At 40.3% G+C, this 23,289-nt stretch overlaps 4 non-coding genes across 4 annotated transcripts; all 4 read right to left on the bottom strand.

Moving 5' to 3' along the window:
* Positions 1-61: 61 nt before the first annotated feature.
* On the bottom strand, positions 62-252 carry LOC147270394 (U2 spliceosomal RNA). Its single transcript, XR_015117092.1, has one exon. It is a non-coding gene; the product is annotated as a U2 spliceosomal RNA (small nuclear RNA).
* A 586-nt stretch (positions 253-838) lies between these two features.
* LOC147270393 (U1 spliceosomal RNA) lies at positions 839-1,002 on the bottom strand. Its single transcript, XR_015116876.1, has one exon. It is a non-coding gene; the product is annotated as a U1 spliceosomal RNA (small nuclear RNA).
* A 542-nt stretch (positions 1,003-1,544) lies between these two features.
* On the bottom strand, positions 1,545-1,735 carry LOC147270392 (U2 spliceosomal RNA). Its single transcript, XR_015117068.1, has one exon. It is a non-coding gene; the product is annotated as a U2 spliceosomal RNA (small nuclear RNA).
* Positions 1,736-2,321: 586 nt separating this feature from the next.
* Positions 2,322-2,485, bottom strand: LOC147270391 (U1 spliceosomal RNA). Its single transcript, XR_015116921.1, has one exon. It is a non-coding gene; the product is annotated as a U1 spliceosomal RNA (small nuclear RNA).
* Between the last annotated feature and the right edge of the window lie 20,804 nt (positions 2,486-23,289).

Genomic DNA, 23,289 nt, shown 5'->3' with positions numbered 1-23,289 from the left:
TGGGTGGAGCAGGTGAGCGAGTGCCTGGCGGAGGCTTGTTTTATTTCCGACGAGAAATGCGGGGCATTGCACCACTCCTGGAAACACTGCAATACCAGGTTGATGCGTGGAAAGGACGGAGCAAGCTCCCGTTCCATCTCCCTGTTCCAAAAAGCAATTTAATATATGGTTCCCGGATAGGGAACGTACCAGATATTAAACTGATAAGAACAGATACTACACTTGATCTTAGCCAAAAGGCCGAGAAGCGATGCCTGTCAGCCACCCGACGTGAGAGCCAGCACCCCCGGTACAGCCAATCCCGGCCGCGGCTGTGGGCAGGAACTGCAACATTTTGGGTGGCGACACAAAATGCAGTGCCATAAACACTACATCTGGCACACTGGTTGTCCCCACTGCTATCCAAAGCAAAGGCAATCGGTGCCTTCACCCTGCTATGCTAGTGGGGCGACTCAAAGTAAAACAAAGCGGTGTTCAAAGCCACAAGCCAGCGACTCATCCTGGAGTCGGGGTTTTCCAAGTTGATCTCCTCCCACGCATGAATTCTCTGGTATCATTCCACTTACTGCGAAGACGAGCCGTGGATGTATTGTCCTGAGCCCAGGGCTTGTCAGATACCATGACCCTCAACTAAATGTGGCAGAAACCCTGCCCTCTTCATTTAGGGCTGGAAGGTGTGAGAGATACTGGGAGCTCATCGAGCCTACGTCCTCCGCGGTCTCCTCAGGCTGGCCAGCACAAGAGGAGACCGCCAACTGGCCGGGACAGGCGGTCACCGTTGTTGTTGTTGCCGCCGTGGTCGGCCTTTCTTTCTTTCTTTCCTTTTTTCACACGATCACAGGGGAGAGCGCGGACGCAGTCCCCCACTGTCAGAAATTATGCGGTTGAGATTCCCACATTTGGGGAATTCACCAGGGTCAGCACAGCCCCAGTGCAATGGCTGAGCCTCACCCGGGGAGAACCACCTTGCTGATCATGGTATCTCCCCTGCCAGGTAAGTATGACTCGCTGAGCTTAGGAACAGACATGAGCTCCAGGGACACAGCCTTCTGACTGACAGGCAGGGAGGCCGACACAGCGCCTGATCTTTCCTACCTTGTGCCAATCTGCTGCGTGCGCAGCCCCCTTTGTTTCTCACAACGATGCCGGATGTCGGATATCCCAAGCCCGGGAAGCTCAGGCACATTGAAGGTTCAGATCTTTCAGAGTGCATTCCAAAGCCTTTTGGGAAAGGCTCCGAGAGCAGTGCCGTCAGCGGTCCTCCATCCTTATCTGGAGTGCAAACGGAGCCACAACTTGACGCCCAGCGGCAGCGCGGGCGGAAATCCAGCCCCGGCCTCATGTGCAGCACTGGAGAGTTGGCCTGAAGAGCACGGGATTTGCTCCTGACAAAAGGGGAGGGGCCCGCACTGTTCCTGGAAGGCCATTGCGGCCGCAGGCTGAGGAAAAGCTGCAGTGCAGGAGGAGAACCCTGGTCCGGCTTTGGGTGGAGCAGGTGAGCGAGTGCCTGGCGGAGGCTTGTTTTATTTCCGACGAGAAATGCGGGGCATTGCACCACTCCTGGCAACACTGCAATACCAGGTTGATGCGTGGAAAGGACGGAGCAAGCTCCCATTCCATCTCCCTGTTCCAAAAAGCAATTTAATATATGGTTCCCGGATAGGGAACGTACCAGATATTAAACTGATAAGAACAGATACTACACTTGATCTTAGCCAAAAGGCCGAGAAGCGATGCCTGTCAGCCACTCGACGTGAGAGCCAGCACCCCCGGTACAGCCAATCCCGGCCGCGGCTGTGGGCAGGAACTGCAACATTTTGGGTGGCGACACAAAATGCAGTGCCATAAACACAACATCTGGCACACTGGTTGTCCCCACTGCTATCCAAAGCAAAGGCAATCGGTGCCTTCACCCTGCTATGCTAGTGGGGCGACTCAAAGTAAAACAAAGCGGTGTTCAAAGCCACAAGCCAGCGACTCATCCTGGAGTCGGGGTTTTCCAAGTTGATCTCCTCCCACGCATGAATTCTCTGGTATCATTCCACTTACTGCGAAGACGAGCCGTGGATGTATTGTCCTGAGCCCAGGGCTTGTCAGATACCATGACCCTCAACTAAATGTGGCAGAAACCCTGCCCTCTTCATTTAGGGCTGGAAGGTGTGAGAGATACTGGGAGCTCATCGAGGCTACGTCCTCCGCGGTCTCCTCAGGCTGGCCAGCACAAGAGGAGACCGCCAACTGGCCGGGAACGGCGGTCACCGTTGTTGTTGTTGCCGCCGTGGTCGGCCTTTCTTTCTTTCTTTCCTTTTTTCACACGATCACAGGGGAGAGCGCGGACGCAGTCCCCCACTGTCAGAAATTATGCAGTTGAGATTCCCACATTTGGGGAATTCACCAGGGTCAGCACAGCCCCAGTGCAATGGCTGAGCCTCACCCGGGGAGAACCACCTTGCTGATCATGGTATCTCCCCTGCCAGGTAAGTATGACTCGCTGAGCTTAGGAACAGACATGAGCTCCAGGGACACAGCCTTCTGACTGACAGGCAGGGAGGCCGACACAGCGCCTGATCTTTCCTACCTTGTGCCAATCTGCCGCGTGCGCAGCCCCCTTTGTTTCTCACAACGATGCCAGATGTCGGATATCCCAAGCCCGGGAAGCTCGACCGATGCCGTTTTCAAGGCTCACTTTGTCGCTCGGTGAACCAGCGTGGCCTCGAGCCGCATTAGAATTGCTAATGAACTCAAAATGATGCTAAAAGTAATGTTGTGAAAGTTTCGAATAACCTCAAAGTAATGCTGACAGTCATGTATTAAGAGTTTCTATGAACTTCAAAATAATGCGACAATGATGTCGGAAGAATTGCTAATAATCTCAAAATAATGCGACAGTGATGTCGGAAGAAATGCTAATGAACTCAAAATGATGCTGACGGTAATTTTGGAAAAGTTGAAACTAACCTCAAATTGATAATACAGTGATGTCGTAAGAATTGCTAATAAACTCAAAATGATGCTAACAGTAATGTAGTGATAGTTGCTAATAAACTCAGTGATGCTTACAGTAATGTAGTAAGTGTTTCAAACAACCTCAAAGTGATGCTGACAGTCATGTAGTAAGAGTTGCTACTAACCTCAAAATAATGCAACAGTAATGTAGTAAGAATTGCTAATGAACTCAAAATGATGCTGACAGTAATCTAGTGAGAGCTGCTAATAACCTCAAAATGATTCTGACAGTAATGTAGTGAGAGCTGCTAATAACGTCAAAATAATGCAACAGTAAAGTAGAAAGAGTTGCTACAAACCTCAAAATAATGCGATAGTGATGTCGGAAGAATTGCTAATGATCTCAAAATGATGCGACAGTGATGTAGTAAGAATTGCTAATGAACTCAAAATGATGCTAACAGTAATGGAGTGAAAGTTTTGAATAACCTAAAAGTGATGCTGACAGTAATGTAGTAAAAGTTGCTACGAACCTCAAAATATTGCGACAGTGATGTCGGAAGAATTGCTAATGAACTCAAAATGATGTTAACAGTAATGTAGTGATAGTTGCTAATTAACTCAGTGATGCTTAAAGTAATTAGTCAGTGTTTTGAACAACCTCAAAGTGATGCTGACAGTCAGTTAGAAAGAGTTGCTTAAAATAATGCAACAGTAATGTAGTAAGAGTTGCTAACAACCTCAAAATAATGCGACAGTGATGTCAGAAGAATTGGTAATAACCTCAAAATGATGCTGAAAGTGATGTTGGAAGAATTGCTAATGAACTTAAAATGATGCTAACTGTAATGTAGTGATAGTTGCTAATCAACTCAGTGATGCTTACAGCAATGTAGTAAGTGTTTCGAATAACCTCAAAGTGATGCTGACAGTCATGTAGTAAGAGTTGCTACGAAACTCAAAATAATGCTACTGTGATGTCGTAAGAATTGCTAATAAACTCAAAATGATACTAACAGTAATGTAGTGAAAGTTTCGAATAACCTCAAAGTGATGCTGACAGTCATGTGGTTAGAGCTGCGAGTAACCTAAAAATGATGATGACAGTGATGTCGTAAGAATTGCTATTGAACTCAAAACGATGCTAACAGTCACGTGGTGATGGATGCTAATAAACTCAGTGATGCTGACAGTAATGTAGTAATAGTTGCTAATAACCTCAAAATGATGCGACAGTGATGTCGTAAGAATTGCTAATGAACTCAAAATGATGCGACAGTGATGTTGTAAGAATTGCTAATGAACTCAAAATGATGCTGACGGTAATCTAGTAAGAGTTGCTAAAAAACTCAAAATAATGCGAAAGTGATGTCGTAAGAATTGCTAATAAACTCAAAATAATACTGACATTATTGTAGTAATAGTTGCTACGAACCTCAAAATGATGCTACCGTGATGTTCTAAGGATTGCTAACAAACTGAAAGTGATGCTGACAGTAATGTAGTGAAAGTTTCGAATAACCTCAAAGTGATGCTGACAGTCTTGTAGTAATATTTGCTACGAACCTCAAAACGATGCTACAGTGATGTAATTAAAGTTACTAATGATCTCAAAATGATGCTGAGAGTGATGTCGTAAGATTTGCGAATAACCTCAAAAAATGCTACAGTGATGTAGGAAGAGTTGCTAACGACCTCAAAAACAATGCTACAGGGATGTAGGAAGAGTTGCTAATAACCTCAAAATAATGCGACAGAGATGTCGTAAGAATTGCTAATGAAATCAAAATAATGCTAACAGTAATGCAGTGAAAGATTCGAATAACCTCAATGATAATAATGAACTCAAAATGATGCTGACAGTGATGTAATGAGGGTATCTACTAATTTCAAAAAGATGCGAAAGTGATGTCATGAGAGTTGCTTCTAACCTAATAAATGATGCGAAAGTGATGTGGTGAGAGTTGCTACTATCCTCAAAATGATGCTCCAGTGATGTACTGAGAGTTGCTGAAAACCTTAAAATGATGCTGACAGTCATGTAGTGAGAGTTGCTACTATCCTCCAAATGATGCTACAGTGATGTAGTGAGAGTTTCGATGAACCTCAAAATGATGCTCCAGTGATGTACTGAGAGTTGCTTAAAATCTCAAAATAATGCGACAGTGATGTGGTGAGAGTTGCTTCTGTCACGACCCGGCTCAGAAATCGTGACATCGAAGGAGGGAGACGCAGACTAAACGTGAAACACAACTAATAATTTATTATTAGTAACGCAAAATCAACACAAGGCAAACCATAACGTACAGTGGAGTGTGGTTATCAGTAGTGTCAGTGGTGAGTGCGAGTGTGTGCATGAGTGTACAGGGGGTGTATGTGTGCGGTGTGATGGATGCAGAGAACGAAACAAGACATAACTCAAGAAACACAACCATCGCTCCGACGTGGGCCAGGAGGAGTGAGCGAGAGACAACCGGCCAGGTTGATCGCCTGCTTTATAGCTGGGAGACGCCGGGCCCAGGTGCTCCCAATTAGTCAGCAGCTCCGCCCCATGAAGCTCGAACCTGAGAAGGGAAGGAAGTCAAAAATAATGCAACGCCCCCATGCCCGTGACCATGGGGACGTGACACTACGAACCTCAATATGATGCTCCAGTAATGTAGTGAGAGTTGCTACTAATCTAAGAAATGATGCTCCAGTGATGTAAAAAGAATTGCTACAAACCTAAGAAATGATGCAACAGTGATTTAGTGAGAGTTGCTTAAAACCTCAAAATGATGCTACAGTGATGTAGTGAGAGTTGCTACGAAGCTCAAAATGATGCTACAGTGATGTCGTAAGAGTTGCTAAAAATCTCAAAATGATGCTTCAGTGATGTTGTGAGAGTTGCTAAAAACCTCAAAATGATGCTCCAGTGATGTAGTGAGAGTTGCTTCAAACCTTAAAATGATGCTGACAGTCATGAAGTGAGAGTTGCTACTTTCCTCAAAATGATGCTACAGTGATGTAGTAAGAGTTGCTAAAAATCTCAAAATGATTCTTCAGTGATGTGGTGAGAGTTGCTAAAAACCTCAAAATGATGCTACAGTAATGTAGTGAGAGTTGCTTAAAACCTCAAAATGATGCTGTCAGTAATGTAGTGAGAGTTGCTACGAACCTCAAAATGATGCTACAGTGATGTGGTGAGAGTTGCGAAAAACCTCAAAATGATGCTACAGTAATGTAGTGAGAGTTGCTACGAACCTCAAAATGATGCTAACAGTAATGTAGTGAGAGTTGCTACGAACCTCAAAATGATGCTACAGTGATGTGGTGAGAGTTGCGAAAAACCTCAAAATGATGCTACAGTAATGTAGTGAGAGTTGCTACGAACCTCAAAATGATGCTAACAGTAATGTAGTGAGAGTTGCTACGAACCTCAAAATGATGCTACAGTGATGTGGTGAGAGTTGCGAAAAACCTCAAAATGATGCTACAGTGATGTAGTGAGAGTTGCTACTAACCTCAAAATGATGCTACAGTTATGTAGTGAGAGTTGCTTAAAATCTATGAATGATGCTACAGTGATGTGGTGAGAGTTGCTTGAAACCTTAAAATGATGCTGACAGTCATTTAGTGAGAGTTGCTACTATCCTCCAAATGATGCTACAGTGATGTAGTGAGAGTTGCTACTATCCTCCAAATGATGCTACAGTTATGTAGTGAGAGTTGCTAAAAATCTCAAAATGATGCTTCAGTGATGTAGTGAGAGTTGCTACTTATCTCAAAATAATGCTACAGTGATGTAGTGAGAGTTGCTAAAACCCTAAAAATGATACTGACAGTAGTGTAGTGACAGTTTCTGCTTAACTCAAAATAAAGCTACAGTAATGTAGTGAGAGTTGCTACAAACCTCAAAATGATGCCAAAGTGATGTCATGAGAGCTGCTACGAACCTCAAAATGATGCTAAAGTCATTTAGTGAGAGTTGCTAAAAACCTAAAAATGATACTGACAGTAATGTAGTGTGAGTTTCTGTTAACTCAAAATAATGCTACAGTGATGTAGTGAGAGTTGCTACCAACCTCAAAATGATGCTGATAGTGATGTAGTGAGAGTTGCTAAAAATCTCAAAATGATGCTATCAGTAATGTTGTGACAGTTGCTAAAAACCTCAAACTGATGCTACAGTGATGTAGTGAGAGTTGCTACTAATCTCAAAATGATGCTGACACTCATGAAGTGGGAGTTTCAAAAATCCTCAAAATGATGCTACAGTGATGTAGTGAGAGTTGCTACGATGCTCAAATGATGCTACAGTGATGTAATAAGAATTGCCACTAACCAAACAAATGATGCTACAGTGATGTAGTGAGAGTTGCGAAAAACCTCAAAATGATGCCACAATAATGTAGTGAGAGTTGCGACTAACCTCAAAATGATGCTGATAGTGATGTCATGAGAGTTGCTACGAACCTCAAAATGATGCTGAAGTGATGTAATGAGACTTGCTACTAACCTAAGAAAGGATGCTACAGTGATGTGGTGAGAGTTCTACGAACCTCAAAATGATGCTGACAGTAATGTAGTGAGAATTGCTACGAACCTTTAAATGATTCGACAGTGGTGTAGTAAGAGTTACTACTATCCTCAAAATGATGCTTCAGTGATGTAGTAAGAGTTGCTACTACCCTAAGAAATGATGCTCCAGTGATGTGGTGAGAGTTGCTAAAAACCTCAAAATGATGCTGACAGTAATGTAGTGAGAGTTTCTGCTAAACTCAAAATAAGGCTACAGTGATGTAGTGTGAGTTTCAACTATTCTCAAAATGATTCTTCAGTGATGTAGTGAGAGTTGCTACTAACCTCAAAATGATGTTACACTGATGTGGTGAGAGTTCTACGAACCTCAAAATGATGCTACAGTGATGTAATGACAGTTGCTACTAATTTAAAAATGATGCTAAAGTGATGTCATGAGAGTTGCTACGAACCTCAAAATGATGCTGAAGTGATGTAATGAGACTTGCTACTAACCTAAGAAAGGATGCTACAGTGATGTGGTGAGAGTTCTACGAACCTCAAAATGATGCTGACAGTAATGTAGTGAGAATTGCTACGAACCTTTAAATGATTCGACAGTGGTGTAGTAAGAGTTACTACTATCCTCAAAATGATGCTTCAGTGATGTAGTAAGAGTTGCTACTACCCTAAGAAATGATGCTCCAGTGATGTGGTGAGAGTTGCTAAAAACCTCAAAATGATGCTGACAGTAATGTAGTGAGAGTTTCTGCTAAACTCAAAATAAGGCTACAGTGATGTAGTGAGAGTTTCAACTATTCTCAAAATGATTCTTCAGTGATGTAGTGAGAGTTGCTACTAACCTCAAAATGATGTTACACTGATGTGGTGAGAGTTCTACGAACCTCAAAATGATGCTCAAGTGATGTAATGACAGTTGCTACTAATTTAAAAATGATGCTAAAGTGATGTAATGAGAGTTGCTCCGAACCTAAGAAATGATGCGACAGTGATGTAGTGAGAGTTACTAGGAAGCTCAAATTGATGCTGACAGTAATGTAGTGAGAGTTGATTAAAACCTAAAAATTGATGCTAAAGTCATGGAGTGAGAGTTGCTACGAACCTCAAAATGATGCAGTGATGAAGTAAGAGTTGACACTATCCTCAAATTGATGCTTACAGTAATGTAGTGAGAGTTTCTTCTTAACTGAAAATAAAGCTACAGTAATGTAGTGAGAGTTTCTTCTTAACTGAAAATAAAGCTACAGTGATGTAGTGAGAGTTTCTTCTTAACTGAAAATAAAGCTACAGTGATGTAGTGAGAGTTTCTTCTCACATAAGAAATGATAATCAAGTGATGTAATGAGAGATGCTACGAACCTAAGAAATGATGCTACAGTGTTGTAGTGAGAGTTGCAACTAATGTCAAAATGATGCTAAAATGATGTAATGAGAGTTGCTAATAACCTCAAAATGATGCTACAGTGATGTAGTAAGAGTTGCTCATGACATCAAAATGATGCTACAGTGATGTGGTGAGAGTTGATCGTAATTTCAAAATCATGCCAAAGTGATGTAATGAGAGTGGCTACTTACTTAAGAAATGATGCTACAGTGATGTGGTGAGAGTTGCTACGAACCTAAAAAATGATGCTACAGTCATGTAGTGAGAGTTGCTAAAAACCTCAAAATGATGCTGACAGTGATGTAGTGAGAGTTGCTACTAACCTAAGAAATGATGCCACAGTGATGGGGTGAGAGTTGCGACTAATCTCAAAATGATGCTAAAGTGATGCAGTAAGAGTTGCTTAAAACCTTAAAATGATGCTGACAGTCATGTAGTGAGAGTTGCTTAAAATCTCAAAATGATGCGACAGTGATGTGGTGAGAGTTGCTACTACCCTTCAAATGATGCTACAATGATGTAGTTAGAGTTGCTTAAAATCTCAAAATGATGTGACAGTGATGTGGTAATAGTTTCAAAAAACTCAAAATGATGCTCCAGTGATGTAGTCAGAGTTGCTACGAACCTCAAAATGATGCTGACAGTCATGAAGTGAGATTTGCTACTATCCTCAAAATGATGCTACAGTGATGTGGTGAGAATTGCTAAAAATCTCATAATGATGCGAAAGTGATGTGATGAGAGTTGCTACGAACCTCAAAATGATGCTACAGTAATGTAGTGAGAGTTGCTACGAACCTCAAAATGATGCTACAGTAATGTAGTAGGAGTTACAAAAAATCTAAAGATGATGCTGAAGTGATGGGGGGAGAGTTGCTAAAATCCTCAAAATGATGCTACAGGATGTAGTGAGAGTTGCTACGAAGCTCAAAATGATGCAACAGTAATGTGGTGAGAGTTGCTTAAAACCTCAAAATGATGCTACAGTAATGTGGTGAGAGTTGCTTAAAACCTCAAAATGATGCTACAGTGATGTAGTGAGAGTTGCTACGGACCTGAAAATGATGCTCCAGTGATGCAGTAAGAGTTGCTTAAAACCTCAAAATGATTCTACAGTGATGTGGTGAGAGTTTCTTAAAATCTCAAAATGATGCGACAGTGATGTGGTAAGAGTTGCGAAAGACCTCAAAATGATGCTGACAGTAATGTGGTGAGAGTTGCTAAAAATCTCAAAATGATGCTAAAGTTATATAGTGAGAGTTGCTACGAACCTCAAAATGATGCTCCAGTGATGTGGTGAGAGTTGCTACTATCCTCCAAATGATGCTACAGTGATGTAGTGAGAGTTGCTTAAAATCTCAAATGATGCAACAGTGATGTAGAGAGAGTTGCTACGATCCTCAAAATGATGCTACAGTAATGTATTAGGTTGCTAAAACCTCAAAATGATGCAACAGTGATGTAGTGAGAGTTGCTACGAACGTCAAAATGATGCTCCAGTGATGTGGTAAGAGTTGCTAAAAATCTCAAAATGATGCTACAGTGATGTAGTGAGAGTTGCCACGAACCTCAAAATGATGCACCAGTAATGTAGTGAGAGTTGCTCCGAACCTAAAAATGATGCGACAGTCATGTGGTAAGAGTTGCTAAAAATCTCAAACTGAAGCTAAAGTGATGTGGCGAGAGTTGAAAAAAAAAATCAAAATGATGCTGTCAGTAATGTAGTGAGAGTTGCTACGACCCTCAAAATGATGCTACAGTGATGTAGTGAGAGTTGCTAAAAACCTCAAAATGATGCTACAGTGATGTAGTGAGAGTTGCTTCAAATCTCAAAATGATGCTACAGTGATGTGGTGAGAGTTTCTTAAAATCTTAAAATGATGCGACAGTGATATGGTGAGAGTTGCTACTATCCTCCAAATGATGCTACAGTGATGTTGTGAGAGTTGCTTAAAATCTCAAAATGATGCGACAGTGATGTGGTGAGAGTTGCTACTATCCTTCAAATGATGCTACAATGATGTAGTGAGAGTTGCTTAAAATCTCAAAATGATGTGACAGTGATGTGGTAATAGTTTCAAAAAACTCAAAATGATGCTCCAGTGATGTAGTAAGAGTTGCTACGAACCTCAAATGATGCTGTCAGTAATGTAGTGAGAGTTGCTACGAACCTCAAAATGATGCTCCAGTGATGTAGTGAGAGTTGCTACGAACCTCAAAATGATGCTACAGTAATGTAGTAGGAGTTACTAAAAATCTAAAAATGATGCTGAAGTGATGGGGGGAGAGTTGCTAAAATCCTCAAAATGATGCTACAGGATGTAGTGAGAGTTGCCACGAACCTCAAAATGATGCTACAGTAATGTAGTGAGAGTTGCTACGAAGCTCAAAATGATGCAACAGTAATGTGGTGAGAGTTGCTTAAAACCTCAAAATGATGCTACAGTAATGTGGTGAGAGTTGCTTAAAACCTCAAAATGATGCTACAGTGATGTAGTGAGAGTTGCTACGGACCTGAAAATGATGCTCCAGTGATGCAGTAAGAGTTGCTTAAAACCTCAAAATGATTCTACAGTGATGTGGTGAGAGTTTCTTAAAATCTCAAAATGATGCGACAGTGATGTGGTGAGAGTTGCGAAAGACCTCAAAATGATGCTGACAGTCATGTGGTGAGAGTTGCTAAAAATCTCAAAATGATGCTAAAGTGATATAGTGAGAGTTGCTACGAACCTCAAAATGATGCTCCAGTGATGTGGTGAGAGTTGCTACTATCCTCCAAATGATGCTACAGTGATGTAGTGAGAGTTGCTTAAAATCTCAAATGATGCAACAGTGATGTAGAGAGAGTTGCTACGATCCTCAAAATGATGCTACAGTAATGTATTAGGTTGCTAAAACCTCAAAATGATGCTACAGTGATGTAGTGAGAGTTGCTACGAACGTCAAAATGATGCTCTAGTGATGTGGTAAGAGTTGCTAAAAATCTCAAAATGATGTGACAGTGATGTGGTGAGAGTTGCTAAAATCCTCAAAATGATGCTACAGTGATGTAGTGAGAGTTGCCACGAACCTCAAAATGATGCACCAGTAATGTACTGAGAGTTGCTCCGAACCTAAAAATGATGCGACAGTAATGTGGTAAGAGTTGCTAAAAATCTCAAAATGATGCTAAAGTGATGTGGTGAGAGTTGAAAAAAAAAATCAAAATGATGCTGTCAGTAATGTAGTGAGAGTTGCTACGACCCTCAAAATGATGCTACAGTGATGTAGTGAGAGTTGCGAAAAACCTCAAAATGATGCTACAGTGATACAGTGAGAGTTGCTACTCATCGAAGAAATGATGCTAAAGTGATGTAGTGAGAGTTGCTTCTAATCTCAAAATGATGCTACAGTGATGTGGTGAGAGTTTCTTAAAATCTTAAAATGATGCGACAGTGATATGGTGAGAGTTGCTACTATCCTCCAAATGATGCTACAGTGATGTTGTGAGAGTTGCTACGAACCTCAAAATGATGCTCCAGTGATGTGGTGAGAGTTGCTTCTATCCTCCAAATGATGCTACAGTGATGTAGTGAGAGTTGCTTAAAATCTCAAATGATGCTACAGTGATGTAGTGAGAGTTGCTACGGACCTCAAAATGATGCTCCAGTGATGCAGTAAGAGTTGCTTAAAACCTCAAAATGATGCTGATAGTAATGTAGTGAGAGTTGTTATGAACCTCAAAATGATGCTACAGTGATGTGGTGAGAGTTGCTACGAACCTCAAAATGATTCTACAGTGATGTAGAGAGAGTTGCTATGATCCTCAAAATGATGCTACAGTAATGTATTAGGTTGCTAAAAACCTCAAAATGATGCTACAGTGATGTAGTGAGAGTTGCTACGATCCTCAAAATGATGCTACAGTAATGTATTCGGTTGACTAAAAACCTCAAAATGATGCTCCAGTGATGCAGTAAGAGTTGCTTAAAACCTTTAAAAATGATGCTGACAGTCATGTAGTGACAGTTGCTACTATCCTCCAAATGATGCTACAGTGATGTCGTGACAGTTGCTAAAAATCTCAAAATGATGCGAAAGTGATGTGATGAGAGTTGCTCAAAACCTCAAATGATGCTGTCAGTAATGTAGTGAGAGTTGCTACGAACCTCAAAATGATGCTCCAGTGATGTAGTGAGAGTTGCTACGAACCTCAAAATGATGCTACAGTAATGTAGTAGGAGTTACTAAAAATCTAAAAATGATGCTGAAGTGATGGGGGGAGAGTTGCTAAAATCCTCAAAATGATGCTACAGGATGTAGTGAGAGTTGCCACGAACCTCAAAATGATGCTACAGTAATGTAGTGAGAGTTGCTACGAAGCTCAAAATGATGCAACAGTAATGTGGTGAGAGTTGCTTAAAACCTCAAAATGATGCTACAGTAATGTGGTGAGAGTTGCTTAAAACCTCAAAATGATGCTACAGTGATGTAGTGAGAGTTGCTACGGACCTGAAAATGATGCTCCAGTGATGCAGTAAGAGTTGCTTAAAACCTCAAAATGATTCTACAGTGATGTGGTGAGAGTTTCTTAAAATCTCAAAATGATGCGACAGTGATGTGGTAAGAGTTGCGAAAGACCTCAAAATGATGCTGACAGTAATGTGGTGAGAGTTGCTAAAAATCTCAAAATGATGCTAAAGTGATATAGTGAGAGTTGCTACGAACCTCAAAATGATGCTCCAGTGATGTGGTGAGAGTTGCTACTATCCTCCAAATGATGCTACAGTGATGTAGTGAGAGTTGCTTAAAATCTCAAATGATGCAACAGTGATGTAGAGAGAGTTGCTACGATCCTCAAAATGATGCTACAGTAATGTATTAGGTTGCTAAAACCTCAAAATGATGCTACAGTGATGTAGTGAGTGTTGCTACGAACGTCAAAATGATGCTCTAGTGATGTGGTAAGAGTTGCTAAAAATCTCAAAATGATGTGACAGTGATGTGGTGAGAGTTGCTAAAATCCTCAAAATGATGCTACAGTGATGTAGTGAGAGTTGCCACGAACCTCAAAATGATGCACCAGTAATGTACTGAGAGTTGCTCCGAACCTAAAAATGATGCGACAGTAATGTGGTAAGAGTTGCTAAAAATCTCAAAATGATGCTAAAGTGATGTGGTGAGAGTTGAAAAAAAAAATCAAAATGATGCTGTCAGTAATGTAGTGAGAGTTGCTACGACCCTCAAAATGATGCTACAGTGATGTAGTGAGAGTTGCGAAAAACCTCAAAATGATGCTACAGTGATACAGTGAGAGTTGCTACTCATCGAAGAAATGATGCTAAAGTGATGTAGTGAGAGTTGCTTCTAATCTCAAAATGATGCTACAGTGATGTGGTGAGAGTTTCTTAAAATCTTAAAATGATGCGACAGTGATATGGTGAGAGTTGCTACTATCCTCCAAATGATGCTACAGTGATGTTGTGAGAGTTGCTACGAACCTCAAAATGATGCTCCAGTGATGTGGTGAGAGTTGCTTCTATCCTCCAAATGATGCTACAGTGATGTAGTGAGAGTTGCTTAAAATCTCAAATGATGCTACAGTGATGTAGTGAGAGTTGCTACGGACCTCAAAATGATGCTCCAGTGATGCAGTAAGAGTTGCTTAAAACCTCAAAATGATGCTGATAGTAATGTAGTGAGAGTTGTTATGAACCTCAAAATGATGCTACAGTGATGTGGTGAGAGTTGCTACGAACCTCAAAATGATTCTACAGTGATGTAGAGAGAGTTGCTATGATCCTCAAAATGATGCTACAGTAATGTATTAGGTTGCTAAAAACCTCAAAATGATGCTACAGTGATGTAGTGAGAGTTGCTACGATCCTCAAAATGATGCTACAGTAATGTATTCGGTTGACTAAAAACCTCAAAATGATGCTCCAGTGATGCAGTAAGAGTTGCTTAAAACCTTTAAAAATGATGCTGACAGTCATGTAGTGACAGTTGCTACTATCCTCCAAATGATGCTACAGTGATGTCGTGACAGTTGCTAAAAATCTCAAAATGATGCGAAAGTGATGTGATGAGAGTTGCTCAAAACCTCAAATGATGCTGTCAGTAATGTAGTGAGAGTTGCTACGAACCTCAAAATGATGCTCCAGTGATGTAGTGAGAGTTGCTACGAACCTCAAAATGATGCTACAGTAATGTAGTAGGAGTTACTAAAAATCTAAAAATGATGCTGAAGTGATGGGGGGAGAGTTGCTAAAATCCTCAAAATGATGCTAAAGTGATGTGTTGAGAGTTGCTTCAAATCTCAAAATGATCCTCCAGTGATGCAGTAAGAGTTGCTTAAAACCTTAAAATGATGCCACAGTGATGTGGTGAGAGTTGCTACTAACCTAAAAAATGATGCTACAGTCATGTAGTGAGAGTTGCTAAAAACCTCAAAATGATGCTGACAGTGATGTAATGAGAGTTGCTACTAACCTAAGAAATGATGCCACAGTGATGGGGTGAGAGTTGCTACTAATCTCAAAATGATGCTAAAGTGATGTAATGAGAGTTGCTACTAACCTAAGAAATGATGCTACAGTGATGTGGTGAGAGTTGCTACGAACCTCAAAATGATTCTACAGTGATGTAGAGAGAGTTGCTATGATCCTCAAAATGATGCTACAGTAATGTATTAGGTTGCTAAAACCCTCAAAATGATGCTACAGTGATGTAGTGAGAGTTGCTACGATCCTCAAAATGATGCTACAGTAATGTATTCGGTTGACTAAAAACCTCAAAATGATGCTCCAGTGATGCAGTAAGAGTTGCTTAAAACCTTTAAAAATGATGCTGACAGTCATGTAGTGACAGTTGCTACTATCCTCCAAATGATGCTACAGTGATGTCGTGACAGTTGCTAAAAATCTCAAAATGATGTGACAGTGATGTGGTAATAGTTTCAAAAAACTCAAAATGATGCTCCAGTGATGTAGTAAGAGTTGCTACGAACCTCAAAATGATGCTGACAGTCATGAAGTGAGATTTGCTACTATCCTCAAAATGATGCTACAGTGATGTAGGAAGAGTTGCTAAAAACCTCAAAATGATGCTGCAGTGATGTAGTGAGAGTTGCTACTAATCTAAGAAATGATGCTAAAGTGATGTGTTGAGAGTTGCTTCAAATCTCAAAATGATCCTCCAGTGATGCAGTAAGAGTTGCTTAAAACCTTAAAATGATGCCACAGTGATGTGGTGAGAGTTGCTACTAACCTAAAAAATAATGCTACAGTCATGTAGTGAGAGTTGCTAAAAACCTCAAAATGATGCTGACAGTGATGTAATGAGAGTTGCTACTAACCTAAGAAATGATGCCACAGTGATGGGGTGAGAGTTGCTAGTAATCTCAAAATGATGCTAAAGTGATGTAATGAGAGTTGCTACTAACCTAAGAAATGATGCTACAGTGATGTGGTGAGAGTTGCGACAAACCTAAGAACTGATGCCACAGTGATGTAGTGATAGTTGCTAAAAACCTAAAAATGAGGCTCCAGTAATGTCGTGAGAGTTGCTACTATCCTCAAAATGATGCAAAAGTTATATGGTGAGAGTTGCTACTAATCTCAAAATGATGCTGAAAGTGATGTCGTGAGAGTTTCTACGAACCTCAAAATGATGCTACAGTGATGTGGTGAGAGTTGCTACAAACCTAAGAAATGATGCCACTATGATGTAGTGATACTTGCTACTAATCTCAAAATGATGCTAAAGTGATGTTGTGAGAGTTGCTATGTACCTAAGAAATGATGCTACTGTGATGTGGTGAGAATTGTTACCGACCTCAAAATGATGCTAGAGTGATGTAGTGAGAGTTGCTACTAATCTCAAAATGATGCTAAAGTGATGTTGTGAAAGTTGCTATGTACCTAAGAAATGATGCTACAGTGATGTGGTGAGAGTTGTTACCGACCTCAAAATGATGCAAGAGTGATGTCGTGAGAGTTGCTCCTAACCTAAAAATGATGCTTACAGTGATGTCGTGAGAGTTGCTACTATCCTCAAAATGATGCTGAAAGTGATGAAGTGAGAGTTGGTACAAACCTCAAAATGATGGTGACAGTCATGTAGTGAGAGTTGCTAGGAACCTCAAAATGATGCTACAGTAATGTGGTGAGAGTTGCTTAAAACCTCAAAATGATGCGACAGTGATGTAGTGAGAGTTGCTACGGACCTGAAAATGATGCTCCAGTGATGCAGTAAGAGTTGCTTAAAACCTCAAAATGATGCTACAGTGATGTGGTGAGAGTTTCTTAAAATCTCAAAATGATGCGACAGTGATGTGGTAAGAGTTGCGAAAGACCTCAAAATGATGCTGACAGTAATGTGGTGAGAGTTGCTAAAAATCTCAAAATGATGCTAAAGTGATATAGTGAGAGTTGCTACGAACCTCAAAATGATGCTCCAGTGATGTGGTGAGAGTTGCTACTATCCTCCAAATGATGCTACAGTGATGTAGTGAGAGTTGCTTAAAATCTCAAATGATGCAACAGTGATGTAGTGAGAGTTGCTACGATCCTCAAAATGATGCTACAGTAATGTATTAGGTTGCTAAAACCTCAAAATGATGCTACAGTGATGTAGTGAGAGTTGCTACGAACGTCAAAATGATGCTCCAGTGATGTAGTAAGAGTTGCTTAAAACCTTAAAATGATGCTGACAGTCATGTAGTGAGAGTTGCTACTATCCTCAAAATGATGCTAAAGTGATGTGATGAGAGTTGCTAAAAATCTCAAAATGATGCTGTAAGTAATGAAGTGAGACTTGCTACGAACCTCAATAATGCTACAGTAATGTTGTAAGTGTTGCTAAAAATCTCAAAATGATGCTAAAGTGATGTGGTGAGAGTTGCTAAAATCCTCAAAATGATGCTACAGTGATGTAGTGAGAGTTGCCACGAACCTCAAAATGATGCACCAGTAATGTAGTGAGAGTTGCTCCAAACCTCAAAATGATGCGACAGTCATGTGGAAAGAGTTGCTAAAAATCTCAAAATGATGCTAAAGTGATGTGGTGAGAGTTGAAAAAAAAAATCAAAATGATGCTGTCAGTAATGTAGTGAGAGTTGCTACGACCCTCAAAATGATGCTACAGTGATGTAGTGAGAGTTGCTAAAAACCTCAAAATGATGCTACAGTGATACAGTGAGAGTTGCTACTCATCGAAGAAATGATGCTAAAGTGATGTAGTGAGAGTTGCTTCATATCTCAAAATGATGCTACAGTGATGTGGTGAGAGTTTCTTAAAATCTTAAAAAAATGCGACACTGATATGGTGAGAGTTTCTACTATCCTCCAAATGATGCTACAGTGATGTAGTGAGAGTTGCTTAAAATCTCAAATGATGCTACAGTGATGTAGTGAGAGTTGCTACGGACCTCAAAATGATGCTCCAGTGATGCAGTAAGAGTTGCTTAAAACCTCAAAATGATGCTGACAGTCATGTAGTGAGAGTTGTAAAGAACCTCAAAATGATGCTACAGTGATGTGGTGAGAGTTGATAGTAATTTCAAAATCATGCCAAAGTGATGTAATGAGAGTTGCTACTTACTGAAGAAATGATGCTACAGTGATGTGGTGAGAGTTGCTACGAACCTCAAAATGATGCTAAATTAATGTGGTGAGAGTTGCTACGAACCTCAAAATGATTCTACAGTGATGTAGTGAGAGTTGCTACGATCCTCAAAATGATGCTACAGTAATGTATTAGGTTGCTAAAAACCTCAAAATGATGCTACAGTGATATAGTGGGAGTTGCTACGATCCTCAAAATGATGCTACAGTAATGTATTCGGTTTTCTAAAAACCTCAAAATGATGCTCCAGTGATGCAGTAAGAGTTGCTTAAAACCTTTAAAAATGATGCTGACAGTCATGTAGTGAGAGTTGCTACTATCCTCCAAATGATGCTACAGTGATGTCGTGAGAGTTGCTAAAAATCTCAAAATGATGCTGCAGTGATGTCGTGAGAGTTGCTCCTAATCTAAGAAATGATGCTACAGTGATGTGGTGAGAGTTGCTACTCACCTTAAAATGATGCTGACAGTGATGTCGTGAGAGTTGCTAAAAACCTCAAAATGATGCTACAGTGATGTAATGAGAGTTTCTAAAAACCTAAGAAATGATGCCACAGTGATGGGGTGAGAGTTGCTACTAATCTCAAAATGATGCTAAAGTGATGTAATAAGAGTTGCTACTAACCTAAGAAATGATTCTACAGTGATGTGGTGAGAGTTGCTACTAACCTCAAAATGATGGTGACAGTCATGTAGTGAGACTTGCTGCTAACCTTAAAATGATGCTGACAGTGATGTCGTGAGAGTTTCTTTGAACCTCAAAATGATGCTACAGTGATGTAATGAGAGTTGCGACAAACCTAAGAAATGATGCCACAGTGATGTAGTGATAGTTGCTAAAAACCTCAAAATGAGGCTCCAGTAATGTCGTGAGAGTTGCTACTATCCTCAAGATGATGCTAAAGTTATATGGTGAGAGTTGCTACTAATCTCAAAATGATGCTGAAAGTGATGTCGTGAGAGTTTCTACGAACCTCAAAATGATGCTACAGTGATGTAATGAGAGTTGCTACAAACCTAAGAAATGATGATACAGTGATGTGGTGAGAGTTGCTACTAATCTCAAAATGATGCTAAAGTGATGTTGTGAAAGTCGCTATGTACCTAAGAAATGATGCTCCAGTGATGTGGTGAGAGTTTTTACCGACCTCAAAATGATGCTAGAGTGATGTCGTGAGAGTTGCTACTAACCTAAAAATGATGCTTACAGTGATGTCGTTAGAGTTGCTACTATCCTCCAAAATGATGCTTCAGTAATGTAGTGAGAGTTGCTACTATCCTCAAAATGATGCTGAAAGTGATGAAGTGAGAGTTGCTACAAACCTCAAAAGGATGCTGACAGTGATGTAGTGAGAGTTGCTAAAAACCTGAAAATGATGCTACAGTGATGTGGTGCAAGTTGCTACTAATCTCAAAATGACGCGAAAGTAATGTAATGAGAGTTGCTACTAACCTAAGAAATGATGCTACAGTAATGTAGTGAGAGTTACTACATTATGAAAAATGATGGTGACAGTCATGTCGTGAGACTTGCTACTAACCTTAAAATGATGCTGACAATGATGTCGTGAGAGTTTCTACGAACCTCAAAATGATGCTACAGTGATGTAATGAGAGTTGCTACTAACCTAAAAATGAGGCTCCAGTGATGTCGTGAGAGTTGCTACTATCCTCAAAATGATGCTAAAGTAATATAGTGAGAGTTGCTACAAACCTAAAAATGATGCTACAGTGATGTAATGAGAGTTGCTACTAACCTAAGAAATGATGCTACAGTGATGTCGTGAGAGTTGCTACTAATCTTAAAATGATGCTGACAGTGATGTCGTGAGAGTTTCTTCGAACCTCAAAATGATGCTACAGTGATGTAATGAGAGTTGCTAAAAACCTAAGAAATGATGCCACTGTGATGTAGTGATAGTTGCTACTAATCTCAAAATGATGCTAAAGTGATGTTGTGACAGTTGCTATGTACCTAAGAAATGATGCGACAGTGATGTGGTGAGAGTTGCTAAAAATCTCAAAATGATGCTAAAGTGATATAGTGAGAGTTGCTACTAACCTAAGACATGATGCTACAGTGATGTGGTGAGAGTTGCTACGAACCTCAAAATGATGCTACAGTGATGTAATGAGAGTTGCTACGAACCTCAAAATGATGCTCCAGTGATGTAGTAAGAGTTGCTACGAACCTCAAAATGATGCTGACAGTCATGAAGTGAGATTTGCTACTATCCTCAAAATGATGCTACAGTGATGTAGGAAGAGTTGCTAAAAACCTCAAAATGATGCTGCAGTGATGTAGTGAGAGTTGCTACTAATCTAAGAAATGATGGTAAAGTGATGTGGTGAGAGTTGCTTCAAATCTCAAAATGATGCTCCAGTGATGCAGTAAGAGTTTCTTAAAACCTTAATATGATGCCACAGTGATGTGGTGAGAGTTGCTATTAACCTAAAAAATGATGCTACAGTCATGTAGTGAGAGTTGCTAAAAACCTCAAAATGATGCTGACAGTGATGTAATGAGAGTTGCTACTAACCTAAGAAATGATGCCACAGTGATGGGGTGAGAGTTGCTACTAATCTCAAAATGATGCTAAAGTGATGTAATGAGAGTTGCTACTAACCTAAGAAATGATGCTACAGTGATGTGGTGAGAGTTGCGACTAACCTCAAAATGATGGTGACAGTCATGTAGTGAGACTTGCTGCTAACCTTAAAATGATGCTGACAGTGATGTCGTGAGAGTTTCTTTGAACCTCAAAATGATGCTACAGTGATGTAATGAGAGTTGCGACAAACCTAAGAAATGATGCCACAGTGATGTAGTGATAGTTGCTAAAAACCTCAAAATGAGGCTCCAGTAATGTCGTGAGAGTTGCTACTATCCTCAAAATGATGCTAAAGTTATATGGTGAGAGTTGCTACTAATCTCAAAATGATGCTGAAAGTGATGTCGTGAGAGTTTCTACGAACCTCAAAATGATGCTACAGTGATGTAATGAGAGTTGCTACAAACCTAAGAAATGATGCTACAGTGATGTGGTGAGAGTTGCTACTAATCTCAAAATGATGCAAAAGTGATGTTGTGAAAGTCGCTATGTACCTAAGAAATGATGCTCCAGTGATGTGGTGAGAGTTTTTACCGACCTCAAAATGATGCTAGAGTGATGTCGTGAGAGTTGCTACTATCCTCCAAATGATGCGACAGTAATGTGGTAAGAGTTGCTAAAAAACTCAAAATGATGCTAAAGTGATGTGGTGAGAGTTGAAAAAAAAAATCAAAATGATGCTGTCAGTAATGTAGTGAGAGTTGCTACGACCCTCAAAATGATGCTACAGTGATGTAGTGAGAGTTGCTAAAAACCTCAAAATGATGCTACAGTGATACAGTGAGAGTTGCTACTCATCTAAGAAATGATGCTAAAGTGATGTCGTGAGAGTTGCTTCAAATCTCAAAATGATGCTACAGTGATGTAGTGAGAGTTGCTTAAAATCTCAAATGATGCTACAGTGATGTAGTGAGAGTTGCTACGGACCTCAAAATGATGCTCCAGTGATGCAGTAAGAGTTGCTTAAAACCTCAAAATGATGCTGACAGTAATGTAGTGAGAGTTGTTAAGAACCTCAAAATGATGCTACAGTGATGTGGTAAGAGTTGATAGTAATTTCAAAATCATGCCAAAGTGATGTAATGAGAGTTGCTACTTACTTAAGAAATGATGCTACAGTGATGTGGTGAGAGTTGCTACGAACCTCAAAATGATGCTAAAGTAATGTGGTGAGAGTTGCTACGAACCTCAAAATGATTCTACAGTGATGTTGTGAGAGTTGCTACGATCCTCAAAATGATGCTACAGTAATGTATTAGGTTGCTAAAAACCTCAAAATGATGCTCCAGTGATGCAGTAAGACTTGCTTAAAACCTTTAAAAATGATGCTGACAGTCATGTCGTGAGAGTTGCTACTATCCTCCAAATGATGCTACAGTGATGTCGTGAGAGTTGCTAAAAATCTCAAAATGATGTGACAGTGATGTAGGAAGAGTTGCTAAAAACCTCAAAATGATGCTGCAGTGATGTAGGAAGAGTTGCTAAAAACCTCAAAATGATGCTGCAGTGATGTAGTGACAGTTGCTTCTAATCTCAGAAATGATGCTAAAGTGATGTGGTGAGAGTTGCGAAAAATCTCAAAATGATGCTCCAGTGATGCAGTGAGAGTTGCTTAAAACCTTAAAATGATGCCACAGTGATGTGGTGAGAGTTGCTAAAAACCTCAAAATGATGCTGACAGTGATGTAATGAGAGTTGCTACTAACCTAAGAAATGATGCCACAGTGATGGGGTGAGAGTTACTACGAACCTCAAAATGATTCTACAGTGATGTAGTGAGAGTTGCTACTAATCTCAAAATGATGCTAAAGTGATGTTATGAGAGTTGCTACTAACCTAAGAAATGATTCTACAGTGATGTGGTGAGAGTTGCTACTAACCTCAAAATGATGGTGACAGTCATGTAGTGAGACTTGCTGCTAACCTTAAAATGATGCTGACAGTGATGTCGTGAGAGTTTCTTTGAACCTCAAAATGATGCTACAGTGATGTAATGAGAGTTGCGACAAACCTAAGAAATGATGCCACAGTGATGTAGTGATAGTTGCTAAAAACCTCAAAATGAGGCTCCAGTAATGTCGTGAGAGTTGCTACTATCCTCAAAATGATGCTAAAGTTATATGGTGAGAGTTGCTACTAATCTCAAAATGATGCTGAAAGTGATGTCGTGAGAGTTTCTACGAACCTCAAAATGATGCTACAGTGATGTAATGAGAGTTG

Source organism: Aulostomus chinensis, chromosome 1, assembly GCF_037954235.1.
Source record: "Aulostomus chinensis isolate RoL2024-O1b breed Wild chromosome 1, RoL_Achi_v1.0, whole genome shotgun sequence".
NCBI lineage: Eukaryota > Metazoa > Chordata > Actinopteri > Syngnathiformes > Aulostomidae > Aulostomus > Aulostomus chinensis.
Note: the sequence above shows the minus strand (reverse complement) of the source record. Positions and strands in the feature narration are given on the sequence as shown.